Source organism: Portunus trituberculatus, chromosome 24 (genome assembly GCF_017591435.1).
Source record: "Portunus trituberculatus isolate SZX2019 chromosome 24, ASM1759143v1, whole genome shotgun sequence".
Taxonomy (NCBI): domain Eukaryota; kingdom Metazoa; phylum Arthropoda; class Malacostraca; order Decapoda; family Portunidae; genus Portunus; species Portunus trituberculatus.
Window position 1 is genome coordinate 782,144 of NC_059278.1, and position 15,000 is coordinate 797,143.

The 15,000-nt window shown below is 33.4% G+C and overlaps 1 protein-coding gene across 3 annotated transcripts in view; it reads right to left on the reverse strand.

Moving 5' to 3' along the window:
- Positions 1-11,831: 11,831 nt before the first annotated feature.
- LOC123508154 (SH2B adapter protein 1-like) overlaps positions 11,832-15,000 on the reverse strand; it is a 15,505-nt gene continuing 12,336 nt past the window's right edge. For all 3 annotated transcript variants that reach the window (XM_045261691.1, XM_045261690.1, XM_045261689.1), the window contains one exon: positions 11,832-15,000. This exon is cut by the window's right edge. The gene's annotated coding sequence lies outside the window, so the exon portion shown is untranslated.

Sequence of the window (15,000 nt, forward strand, 5' to 3'; positions counted from 1 at the left end):
ACATACTCACAATGAGCAATACAGGTAAGAATTACAAGTAGAATCTTTGGTTCCTGTTGTCTCCTACACCAGATGATGATGAACAATGAAAAATCCATCTCCACAATCAATTCAATTTTCCATACAAAGTTTAAAACTGGTAATATGCCCCTAACTAAATATGAATCCACACTGCTATGCAGACACATAATATCTTCATCATAACACTATGATTTACAATGACTTTTCACATTTAACACCATTTGTGGGAAACTCTGATTATAATTTCAACACAGAATATGTTAGTGGTTGGAAATAAGAGAACACATGCATTTTATAGACGACTTATGACCGTACACTGCTTAGCCAGTGTGGAAACACCACACAGTGAGAGTAGTGAATAAAAGCTTTGACAGACTTTTGAGAAAGCATTTCAAAATCTACTTCAGTTAAAAATTGGTGTTCATAAATTTACACCAGACTTTGTTTACTCAGCATACTCATATGTACACCATTTTTTATTTATATACTATTTATATACTTTTTATTCCCTTGAAACATAATATAAACTACATCACTTGTTTCTTCTTATATTAATGTTTACATCAAGATGACAGCAAGCACACTTAGTTAATATTTGCAGGCACAGTTACCAGAAACTGGGAGGACTTTGGGATCAGAGAAGCTGATTCGTCTTTTACATCACATCTCACTGCACAACTTTGGATCCTTACTTTCATTGCACATTTGGTATTTAGTCTGACCAATATTAAAACAAGGCTAATGATTATATATATATATATATATATATATATATATATATATATATATATATATATATATATATATATATATATATATATATATATATATATATATGTATATATATATATAGACACACACACTAATGTAAATGATATCTCAGCCAGCTGAGAAATAACCTCATGAATAAAAGTGTACAGGGAAAAATAGAGTGTTTTAGAGTGTGCTTTCTGTTCTTTGGGCGTAGAAAATAATGAGAAGCATTTGGTTAAGTAAACATTCTTTGCATTTCATGTTATGCCACCTATTCCTAATTATGGCAAGGGATCAGAATAAAGGACACAATACATAGTTATAAGAAAACAAAAATAATTAAGTTATGTCAACATAGCATACAAATCTACAGTAATGTACCTGTACTTAGGAAAAATGAATTTCAAAACACTATAAATCTATCTATTTATATGCTAAGCTGAGATCTCCCTAAATGGAAGGCAAGCCAAACAAGTCACCATGTCCTTTTTTTCTCAATGTGGAAATAAATCTACTCACGAGAAAAGTAATATTTTTTACAAGTATCAAAAAAGAATAGTAGCCTTGAATATGAGTTTGGGATTTGAATAATTAGATTCAACCCATTAGCAGCAATCAATAAATTCTCATATCAATTTATTTCATCTGAGAAAAAAAAAAGAAAAAAAGAAATTAAGTGACTTTTTTACAACATTAATCCCAAGAAATATAGATCAGTTTCTGTTTCTTCAAAGTATAACCTATGAGGCTTTGATGGAACATTCACCTTTCTACCTTTATATGGGAGAAGTAAAAAATGAAGAATATGTAAAATTAATATAAATGCATAGAAAAGAAAGTGCAGACTCATTTCTCACCATAACGTTTTCTGCCCTTTAAAAAGCCATTTCCTTGCAACGTGAAAGACTGGTTTCAGAAAACTATATACGTATTGTAGTGGATAGTGTGTAGAGTAGACCAGGGATCAATGGCATAAAAAGTAGTTGCACAATTGAATGTACCCTTCTCACACACTCACACACACACTAAAATTAACATCACATAAAACAATAATGGTAAGTTAACAGATTTAGAAACGTAAAGCAAATAATATACAGGTAACTCTTGATTTACACAATAGATGCGTTCCAAGAGGCATCACGTATTTCAAAATTCACATAAAACAAACTTGTAATTCTCATAAGAAACAATAGATAATAGGGGGGGATGCGAGATGTGGTCCAAATCGTCTATAAGCAAATCGATTGCGCAAATTTAATTACCTAATTATAATATTTTTTTGGTCGCGTATTAACAAAAACGTGTAAATTAAACACGCATAAATCAAGAGTTACCTGTAGTAATTCCACATTCACAAACTAAGGAATTCAGACTTTACATAACTACTTCGTATAAAGAAATAAAAATACCTCTAAAAGCACCATTCAATTAACTTATGGACCAGCCACTACCAAACACTTGAAGAATCAACAACCCTAAATAGGCTCAAATATCCTACAGCAGCAAAAATGTGGAAAACTCAACCAATTTTTAACTGCATAATCATTCAAAAGGATAATTGTGACCTTCACAGTTGTAAAGTTTCAGCTCACCACCACAAAGTAACCTTTCACTCTTCGTATGTCATATGGCACGTGTAAACTTTTGAGAGAGAGAGAGAGAGAGAGAGAGAGAGAGAGAGAGAGAGAGAGAGAGAGAGAGAGAGAGAGAGAGAGAGAGAGAGAGAGAGAGAGAGAGAGAGAGAGAGAGAGAGAGAGAGAGAGAGAGAGAGAGAGAGAGCAAATCACTTGCAAAATTTATGAGTGTTCCTCACAGGGATAACTATGACAATAGTTTATATCTAATTCTATCTTTGCATTCCCACCTTACGACCACTAATTCTCCCATTATTCACTCACTTCTAATGTTCTTTTGCACCATCTCATCTGTCATTCTCATACTCAAATTAAAAACCCAGAGCACTGTTTGTCTTCAAGTAAAGGCTGCTTAAACAGAAACCACTCTGTGGTATGATTCATAGATGTGAATCAGTCACTAGTGTATACAGTGCATGAGTTACTACACTGCTGCAGATAAATATCACTGATGCCTCAGGTTCATTATACAATCAGATAAAGAGCTGGTGTTAGTAAAGCTATCATCATGAATAATAAACATTTCTTTGTGGAGGCATCTAATAACATCAAAGTTGACACTTGGATATACATGAACTATTTAAAAGCAGACAATGCTAGATTTATTACACCATCCAAGAATGTCACAAAACACTTTCAAATACCATTTCACTTTTAGTCAAATTCCACATTTGAATGGAAGATACAAATATGCAGAAAAATATTCTTTCCTGTACAAAAATATCAGAGTTCCTCCCTTGTCTTCTTTCTTAATAATTCATTGGTGCGTTCATTGGTTCAAATATCTCAAGTCACTGATCATTGACTTACTAGAAATAATGCAACAGGATATCACAGAAAGCAAAAAAAACTTTGATGCTGTGCATAAGACGAATCTGATGACTGACTGGTTGATTGACTGGGATTGCAAGAGTTGCCACTAAAAGTGCCTCATATGGATAAACTTCAAACCATTCAGTCATGACTAGTTACAGGGATCAACATCATGTCACAGCTGCTCAGCTGGATGCATATTCATCACAACAAGGGAGAGACTACAATGCATGGCTGAGCCACAAATATCTGAGTCACACATCAGAATGGCCTGTATGTGCTAAGAATTAAAAAAAAATCCAAATGATATTGTATAAGCAAAGTTATAAACAGAAGGAAATCTTACTTCAATTATTTTGATAAATCATCTGATCCACTTAAATGAAGATACAGGAAAAGTGAAGGAACAGTGAGGCTGCTGGCTTCATCTTCTAGATTAAACAAATATTTCATCTTATTTCCATTACATATTTTCATTTATCTAAAAAAACACAAACACACACATCAATGTATATAATTTTGTTATCATTCCACTTACACCAAAGCAAATCTGCAATGGCAATCCACTTTTGAAATTTTAGGTGTCAAATGCAAAAAGAAAGAAAGTATGGAAAATAAATTGGAAACAATCAATTGCAACCATTGAGAGATCAGGCACTCATGGCCACACCATCATGGCTCACAGTCAGTCTGAGTCTTCACAATGAGAACAACTCCATACTATGCAGCTCCACATTCCCTTTTCATGGAGATAAATCTCTCAAAGTTGCCCAAGCTCAGAGTTGTCCTTTTGGACTTCATAATATTTTAAACACTGAGAGAACATAAAGTCTTTCCATGCTTTCAAAGCTGTAGATAGCCTTGCTGTATGAGTCATCTACAATGGTTGAGAAATGATAGGGAATATGGCATCCTACAGCTGCTTGCTCATCTCATTTTTGAAGGACCAATGATCAATCTACTGGCAATTTGTTGCTGCCTGTAATGTGCTCAGACAGGCACCCCCTGGGTTTTCAAATCATGGAAACTATTGGCTGGAAAGTGCATGAAATCATGCTGTAGCTTGATATTCAACATTCATGTTGTAGCATGCATTAACTCATGCAGTGCCAACACCAAAATCACATTGAGCATTTTGAACCTTTTCTGCAGTTGCAAAAATACTTCCAGAAAACAAAGCTGCAAATTTCCCAAATAGTTTGTGGCATTTACAAACTACTATGGAAAAAGAAACAGGTTGACAATGGCAGAAACTGCAAATAATGGAAGTGCTTGCTGGCATGTCCACCATTAAATGTAATGATGTTAATCTTATTTAAAAGCAAGATTAAAATATTTTCAATAATTTAAGAATTTACTGTAATTTTAACTGTTAATAGGTTGCTAATGAATCCACTCACTCTTCAATCACAACATCAATACTCTCCTTCATAGTATACTGTGCACATCTTGAAGTTTTAAACCATGTAAAATTAATAGCATTAGGAGGATACTACATATATATGAAATCTGTCAGAGACTTATACCAAATATTTACAAGTATGCTACAGCATCACATGATTTATAGCAGTAGTAGTATATGAAAGAATACCAATAAAATAGAAATTATACACAACTGGTATATGAACATCAACAAACACCGAATGACCTCAATCCCTATGTCAAGCAAGCAGCGCCCAGGAGTAACACAGTGAGTGGTGGTGGTATCATAAGAGAAGGCACCTCCTCCTGTCTCATGACACAATTATACCAGCTATCTCTTCACAAAACACTAGTTATTCACAAGGTGACTCAGCTCATGACTCACTATACTGATCCAAATAGATGAGAAAAGTGCAGATGCCTGTAGTTAGATATATCAAATATTGGAAATAAGTCTTTTTAAAAGTAATCATACAATACTATACACATACACACACACAAAAAAAAATCTTAGTGGTGTATCACAACTGACCTGGACTTCATATTTATCATAAAGATGTACCTAATCTCTTACTTTATCCAATAATCCCCAATAAATTTGCAGTGTGTATAGGTACGATAAAGTTACTCTGAGTTGTGGCAAGAAGCTCAGCAGCATACTGTCATATCTATATTCCTCATCTTCCAATTGCATAAACAAATGTACAAGTTAATACATATCTTTGTTTTCTTGAGCAGAGTTAACACATGTATTAAATGGTGAATCTGCAAAGCTGTAAAACCTAATTTTGATATACTACTTCCCCTGCATAACATTTATCAGTCCAAGCATTTGTTAAATGATTAGACACAAAAGTATAAAAAAGTTATTTAATAATAGTAATAATAATAATAATAATAATAATAATAATAATAATAATAATAATAATAATAATAATAATAATAATAATAATAATAATAATAATAAATAATAATAATAATAATAATAATAATAATAATAATAATAATAATAATAATAATAATAATAATAATAATAATAATAATAATAATAATAATAATAATAATAATAATAATAATATATTAATAAAAATAATTATGATAATAATACAAACAAAAACTTTACATTTCAGTACCAACATACCTCACTTCCCTAAGCTTGGATTACATGGCACCCGAAACAACAAACACCAACACTATCCATTTGCAGTGAGTCCAGCAAAGATACACAAATGCACCGGCAAGCCACTTCAGCATACACAAGCTGCAACAACTCCATGAGAGAGCAAAGACTGGCTATGTAACTTATGACGAATGTATACTGAAGTGATGACCAGTACTTACAACATAGAGCATTCAGCACTTGGCTTATCATACATAAATTTATATACAACATAACTGTGCCAATTTCCACAGTGTCTCCTCCACAGTATCTCCAGCTCACAATGCCTCTATCACATGCTAAGAGATAATGACTAAAACTGTGGAAGCCTTAGTGGTCACTAACAGGACCAACTATACATTAGGAAAGCAGAACATTTTAAATACTAACTAAATTTTTCAAAAGCAATACCTTACTACCTAAAAATATATTTAAGTATAATCTTATGACATGACTAGATGAGAGAGCATTAAGAAGGCAAAATAAATTTGCTGAATACACCACTTTGAGTCACTGTATTGGCTCAGTGTTATTTTTTGCTAGTTACTTGAGCAATATACAGAGCAAAGCTACAAAAATAAAAAAAATAAAAAATTAATAAAGAATTTAGTAAATTCAATGAATGTAAATAACCTAATGCCCAAAATTACATTCACATCAAGCTCTTAGAAAACTGCCTCAGTAAACTAGAGGTTGTTTATAGAGGTTCCTTTTATGCAACATAAGCAGCTCCAAGACTCCTATTGAAAAATTCAGCATCATTAACACAGTTTGGTTGCATCTACAGTATAACTTCCCACAACAGCAGCTTTTACTGTTTTATCTTGTATCATTATTCCCAATGAACAAAATATCAACTTGTGATTTTTCAATTACTGTAAATTAAGGTATGAAAATAATTTTGCTAATAAAACAATGCCTCAGCACATACAAAGTACCAAATTCAAGAATTTTCTGATGTAAGCAAATAGCAGACAACTTTTTAGCATTAACAGGGAGTTCGTCACAGTATAAGTAAGTACACAATGTCTTTGTTTCACATTTATCTACAGTAAAACCTCAACATGAATATACTTGTAGGTAAGGCAACATTTTTTCTGTTGCAGCAAAACTTTTTTTTTTTTTAAACACTATATGTTAAATGATAGTGATGTTTCAAGGATCTCAAAAATTGTAAATAATTCTTAAATAGAAATAATTTGATTACGCAATATGTTAATGCTACATATGGAGGTAATATTCATCATGTTTGTGCTTCTATTTAGAGAGTAATTATGTGCTTTATACAGCATTCAGGCATAAAATTTGTGAAAAGACAAATATCCATTATAATTATGAATACTACAAGCCTTTACAGGTTATAAACTACATCAGTATTTACTGATACATAGTTTATAACCTGTAGACTCATAAGAAGCTTTTAGAGCTGTCAGGCTTTTTAAAATGAGAAATTTGGTGATTCTTGGGTCCAACAAGCACATAACACTTTATTCTGCCATTCTCCTATACATTATATTGGGTGGATAAGAATGATCTGGCACTGCGAGTTGATATAACCATACCTGACATTGCAATCATCAATTTGGGAGGAAAACAAAAGTGCAGATGACAAAAGATGACTTAATACTCATCACACTTTATCAAACACTGATCACCTGCAATGCCCAATCTTTGAGTGTATTGCCAGATATGAGAAATTCAAGATGATTTTGCTATGGACAGCACACATGGATGATATCTGAGGACTGGGAAAAGCTGTCTGGTGCATAACATCAGCTGCTTCCTTGACTTCTACTGCATATCTCAAAACATAAAAAGTAAACCAATGCAAGCACTTCTTTCAATCACATGGATATTCCGTGAACATTCAATCTAGTCACACAATTTCACTTCTTTTGAAATGTTTAACTTTTTTTTTCAAAATAATAAACACCAAGAATTCTGTGTCTAGCATCAATTAGACAAGAAATAAGAAGAAAAAACGTATGGAGGTTTCCTGTACATAAACATTCAAGTGTACCCTTAAACTGAGTTAAGTTCAAACTCTTCTTAGTGTATTAAGTGCATTACTCTCCTGAATTTTTTTTTTTCATGAACACTATCACTAATGCTACTGAATACTCAAACAAGTTCCTAACGTGCATTTGTTGTAGGTGCAATCCGTCCATATTACTAAAGATGTTGTTTTATGATTAATCCTGTTTTCCATCTATCATGAAATCACTTTCATGATAACTAACAATGTATCTTTCTTTTATCTAAAACAATCCTGTCTTGTATGGTCCTATTCAGGAAACAATTACACCTATTAAACAAAAGGTTTTGATGTATTCAGTAGTGCAGCTTTCATAACATTATCTTTCAAAGATAAATTAATCACTGTTCATAGCTCTATTCCAACAAAATATATAATAACAATTTATGATTATAGTTTATTAACTTCTTCATTGTACTTAAAAGACAACTCTGTCTACTTAACTACATCAGCAGTAGTGTGTGCAAGACACAACTTGGTGGTATTTTCTTTTAGTTTTTTTCTCTCCAGTGGAGGAGAGTGGGGGATGGGAGGGTGATAGTTAAAGTTTACAAAAATGCCTTCTATTTGAGCACTGGCAAAGCTGTTTGGTAACTAGCATTTCCACATTTGATACCACTATTCACATGCCAAACAATAAAAGATAAAAGTGAATAGTAATAAAAAAAAAATTATAAAAATAAATAAATAAATAAAATAATAATAATAATAATAATAATAATAATAATAATAATAATAATAATAATAACAATATAAATAACAACACCTACCACAATGATATAGAACAAATATATGCAGACCATGTTGAATGTTACATATTTCACAGGAGAATACACTGTAAATGAGTGCACCTTTGATATCTATTGTGTGAAATGAAACATGATATGCTCCTGACAAAGGAGCATATCATATACTATCTATGAGTAATATATGATCCCTCTCTCTAATGATTGGTATTACATACACATAAATATGTAAAATACAAGTAACCCTGTGTGTGTGTGTGTGTGTGTGTGTTTAATGTTATGGCCTATAGCGCCCATAGACATACTTGAAGAGTATATGTGGAAAGCGCTGTTAAGCTTCTGCCCATTAGCGGCACAGGCCATTTCCTTTATAGTGGTACTCATATTAGGGCCCATATCACCACCCAAGCACATCCTTGGTGTAACCATCTAGAACATGGGTATCATGGTGACATGTAGGTAACTTTAAACCACTTGACAAATGGCATAGCTTCTAAGCAGCATGTGGTGCGACTCGAACTACATGTGGACATCTGCCCGATCCCACGCTCACCACCTTATCCACTACACCACCGCCACACTGTGTGTGTAATTCATATTCACCTCAGTCGCCTGCTGGTCACCCAGCCAGTCTTCCCCATTACGGAGCGAGCTCAGAGCTCATAGACCGATCTTCGGGTAGGACTGAGACCACAACACACTCCACACACCGGGAAAGTGAGGCCACAACCCCTCGAGTTACATCCCGTACCTATTTACTGCTAGGTGAACAGGGGCCACACATTAAGAGGCTTGCCCATTTGCCCCGCCGCTCCGGGACTCGAACCCGGCCCTCTCGATTGTGAGTCGAGCGTGCTAACCATTACACTCTGTGTGTGTGTGTGTGTGTGTGTGTGTGTAGTCTTGCATGAATACAAAAGAGTATTTAATGTATGATATGCAGCTTTCCATGAGAACAATAATTCTATCGTGTAATGAACTAATTAAATAAAAAAAATTAAAAAAAAAAATTCTGTAACCACAATAATATGATATGTTTGAAGAAAAATATGTATATGTGTGACAATGAGAAGTAAAAAGTTATGAAAAGCTAGTACAGGATTTCAATATGCTAGGAAGGAGTGTTTGGATGGGGAGAGGTCATTGTAATATGATGTTCATGAATGAAGTAAGATATTAAAGAGAAATAGACATAATAGATAGATCACTCCACTAAGAATATATATGGCAGTTTATTTGAATACTTAACTACATAATATATAGCTAAATTAAAACTGATTATGACTTTTTGATTATTAAACATTTTGATATTTGGCAAATAATACATAATAAAAGCAAACCATTATGGAATGTACTGCATGTTAAATCTTAATATGGCTTATTAGCTGTACTAACAATATCTACAGTTGTGAAGTTAACAAATGTTAAACAATGGTAATGGACATTTGTTAGGGATTAAGAAAGTGGACATTAGACCACTATTTTAGTCTTAATGACTAAAATAGTGGGCATTAACTTCCTCGGATATTTTTTTTTCTTTTTCCCAAATCAAGTGTATATGATGTAGAGAGTAGAGAAAGGAGCAAACTGAGGAAATTCAAATGCATTAAATGAAATACCCTGAGATAAAAATGGACACATTCTGAGAGCACAAAAGGCAGTGTTTAAAAGGCAGCTTGGAGTGAAGTAATGTGTGTAAATCAAGGAGAAAGATTAGAATAGTATCTATAAGAAAGAAAAGGAATGACTGAGGATTTGAAAGACTACAAAATACACACACTTTCAGGGAAGATTGAATGAGGTTGAATGCAAAGTCCACACAATTCAAATTATGAAAATTATGAAAATAAGAGAAAAAATAGAAAAAGCCTTCTTTCAGTAAAGTTCATAGAATAAATAAGATAATTAATTCAATGATACAGTTATGAAGCAGCAAACATAAGTAAATAAATGCTGGTCTTCAATAACTAACATAAACTTTATTTGTGAGACATAAAATGGTCTATGATATTGAAACTTGAGCTGCTATACACAATGATGCCTAGGCGCTGGTGTGTACAGAGAATAATAAGGCAAAGGAAGATGTGTAATGTTATAATGTGAGATGATTTGAGGATCCTAAGTCTGTAAATCAATCTCAAAATGACAACTTGTGGATGATTCCTACATAACATACTGCCCCTCCACGTGGATGGGTGTTATGGGAGAGCAATGTCATGTGAGCTTTTAAAGGGTCTGTAAAAAAGTAAATAATCAAAAATAAACAAATTAATTAATCAATAAATAATAAGGATATGCAAAAAATAAATAAATAAAATAAAAACAATAACTAATAATAATAAAATCAAAGAGAGCAATCAAATGTAAAATATCAATAAAAATAATAGTATAATAATAATAATAATTCAATTTTATATTAATTTTGACCAGTTAGTTCTAGTATAATGACCATGAACAGTGAGTATATTGATCAATTACAGCACAACTGCATCAAAGCCATAATAATTAGATTTAATTGAGAAACAATATAGTCTTATAAGAATATTGATACATGCAACAAAATATATCAATATGCATTGTACAACAAATTCCTGTGAACAATAAGATACCTGCATATCAGTTGTAAATCCCCATCCCTATACAAATCATATTGTTAGTAGTGCACCCAAAAGTGTACTAATATGAACCAATACATGCACATGCACACACACACACACACACACACACACACACACACACACACACACACAATATGAAATGGATGTCTAAGTTTGAGATTTCATACAGCAAATCGTTAAAGATTTGGATTTAATCACACTAACCTTAACTGAAAGAACAGCATTAGTTATCAAATGTTTCTCATTTTTTAATAAGATTTTGAAGACACAATTGGTGTGGTTGCTGTACCATAATCCAATTCTCGAACAAAGCTACTTGATTTCATGTATTAAAAGTCAAAACAAAAACTGGCAATTGTTACTGCTTTCTAGTTTCCATAAATATTTCCTTCACTTCTATGTACAGTGATACCTGGAGATACAAGCTGCTTGAGATATGAGTTTTTTGAGATACGAGCTACGATTTGGTCCATTTTTTATTTTGAGATGCGAGTGAAATTTTGAGATATATCGTGCTAGGGGATGATGCTGCTAGTCGGCAGCTCGGTGCATTGGTCCAACCTCAGCTGAGCTAATATCTACGTGCTTCTTATGGATCTCGTGCATTGTAATTGTTTTATGAAAATACAGTTTTAATTTATATTTAATGTTTACATGTGAATGGTGCCTCCATCCCTTCCTTCCTCTCTCCCTCGCTCCTTCTCCTCCACTATTCACCACCATTAGCCAAAAAACACCTGTCTCCAAGGTAAGAACACTAAATAAACTTTTGCTTTTATTTTAGATATTTCTATGCATTAATAAAGTATATGTAAGTGAAAAAGCAAAACAAATTTCTCCCATCTCTGCCTACCTCCTCCACCGATACTTATCACCGATAGGAGAAACAATGTAAACAAACCTCTGTGGCAGTGACAGCGCAACCACTCTCTCTCTCTCTCTCTCTCTCTCTTGCTTATTTAAAACTTCATTTATTCTATGAATAATGTTTACAGGGTTGTCAACACGCTCTTTTGTGATTAATAGAGCAGACAGTCTTCTACGGTGGCTATATTTGCACACTCCAGCTGATCGACATACACACGTGAAAGTGGGGATGTGATAGAGTAACGTCCCGTGGAATGCACCTCTCCCAGATAAATATACTTTATAAAATTAATTTATCTATTTATATTCACTTTTGTTATATTTCATCATGTTTCTATACAAAAATTATTATTTATAAATAACTTTTTTGCCTAAAAACATGTAAAAATATTGAGGGTGCTCTTTTTGGGGAGGCTGGGATGGATTAATGGCATTTCAATGCATTTCAATGGGAAAAATTGTTTAGAGATACGAACTCCGTAACAGAACGAATTAAACTTGTATCTCAAGGTACCACCATATTTGGAGATGAAACTATGTGAGATAGTAATTCAATTTTTGAAATAAGTTTGAATGTTATCCCATTTAAGAGCCTCTATGTGAACAAACAGTTTTTGGCAGCTTTAATTTCCAAACATTTGGATCTCAAATAGTATTAAAAAACGAATTAAGGATATAGACACATCCAATTCATCTCTCTCTCTCTTTAACACACACACACACACACACACACACACACACACACACACACACACCCTATCCATCCTACAAAGCATTATAAACATGCAAACTGGAACCAGTCCAAGTGAGAATACATCACTTCTACAGAACTCTAAAAATAGGCAATTAAAAAAATCAAAGTCAGGCTTAGCTCTCCATGTTCACAAGATGCATAGCAAACTGAGCAGTTACCAAAATGTTGCAGTATGCAGTATAAGAGCTTGACCTTGCTTGTCTCCTTAGTGTCTTATTTTGTCACATGGCAGCAAAGAGGTACTTTTAATTTTGCATTGCATTTCTGTTGTTTACATAAAGGTTACGTGTACAAGAACTGAGAAAAATTAATAACCGTAAGTGAAAACTGTTGCTAAGTTGAGTAATTATGTTGAGCATTTTGCTTGTCCATGACTAAACTAAAAATCAATTATAAACTGTTGTTTATGTATGTCAAAAAGGAAGTAAAAGGTTTTACCATAACGACATCAAGGCCTCTGTCAATACTTGTTACACACCTTCCAATATCTTTTTCTAAAGTAAAGTTATGAATCACTATTAACTTGTGTGCCACTTATCATGAAATGTGCCAACATAATATGTGAGAATACTAGGAAAAATATAAAATGTATCCTAATATCCCACTACTCATGAAAGTGTAACTGCAGTAAGTAATCATCTTAATGTAGTGTGTGTGTGTGTGTGTGTGTGTGTGTGTGTGTGTGTGTGTGTGTGTGTGTGTGTGTGTGTGTGTGTGTGTGTGTGTGTGTGTGTGAGTAATTCACCACAGTTGTCTGCTGGTCACCCAACCAGTTATTCCCCTACAGAAAGAGCTCACAGCTCATACAGACCAATCTCTGGATAGGACTGAGACAACCCAAACACCACACACTGGTACAGCGAGGCCACAACCTCTTGGAGTACAACTCATACCACTTGTTGCTAAAGGAGCAGGGGTTACACATTAAGAGGTTTGCCCTTTTGCATCACTGCACCTGGGACTCGAATCCAGGCCTTCTTGGTTGTGAGCTAAGCGTGCTAACCACTACATCATGCTGTGTATGTGTGTGCAGAAACACTAACACATGCACAGGGAAAGACACATACCATGCATGCACTCACACATAGGCACCCTTAACGTTCACAACTATGAATAACATAAATATGCAGTACGATATTACAATTTGGCTCCATTATGTAGCATTTAGTGCACTTGTCTTATCACATAGAAATGGTAAGAGCAATACAAAACTATACAGGGCTGGTTCCTTTCATGATATAGCATTTCTTCACAGCGTAATGAAAAGTGAGTAGTTTTTATTTTGCAGTCTTTCTTTATGACATCATCAGACTATTCATATAATGTAAAATGAGAAATGATTTTAAGGTATCATGAAGCTCCTAAGGGGATAAAAACTGAAAGAATAAAATCAGTCAGATTCATCATAAACACCAGGACAAGAAGCATCATCACAATACTACATCAACTTTGAAGTTTACATTATTCTCAGAACAAAATATCTCACACAAGAGTACCCACTGTATAAGTATATATCTACTGTGTATTTGGATGAGCTCAAATTTCAGTGTGAATTTAATGGTTTTAGCTAATATTGGTGGTATGAGATGACATCCAAACTGTCAAACCACACCAGAACTGAAACAGTGACATGCCAGTACAAAGAATAAAATACCTTGAATGTATTACCATCACTAAAGTACTCTCATCTTCAAGGTCAAAACTAACTAAAATAAAATTCCTACTAGGTATTCGTCGACATTTCCTAGAAAAGGGTGGATGGATCAGGTGGTGAAATATTATCTGCAGTACAATCAGTTATTCATCTTTTTATCTTTCCAATGTCCATCCAGTATTGATGACGGAATAAATACCAGCTTCAAAATTACACTGACAATGAGCTTCAAAGCAATGGAAGATATTTTTTCACACTTCCCATTCTAATTACTTCCAGCCATTGAAAATTTTCCAGTTAACAGAAATACATATGTGAAAAAAAGAGTTTGTGAATATAAAGGGTGCCTCACATATATACTTTGTAAAGAAATAATCATGGCATGTTACGATTGCAGCAATATGGTTAAAAAGAAAATAAAAAAGTATTCATATATAAACAGGTATCACCTAATATAAAATAAAAATATTTAAATATATATAAAAGAAACAATAGTAAGTAAATAAATAAAGAACTGAGTATGT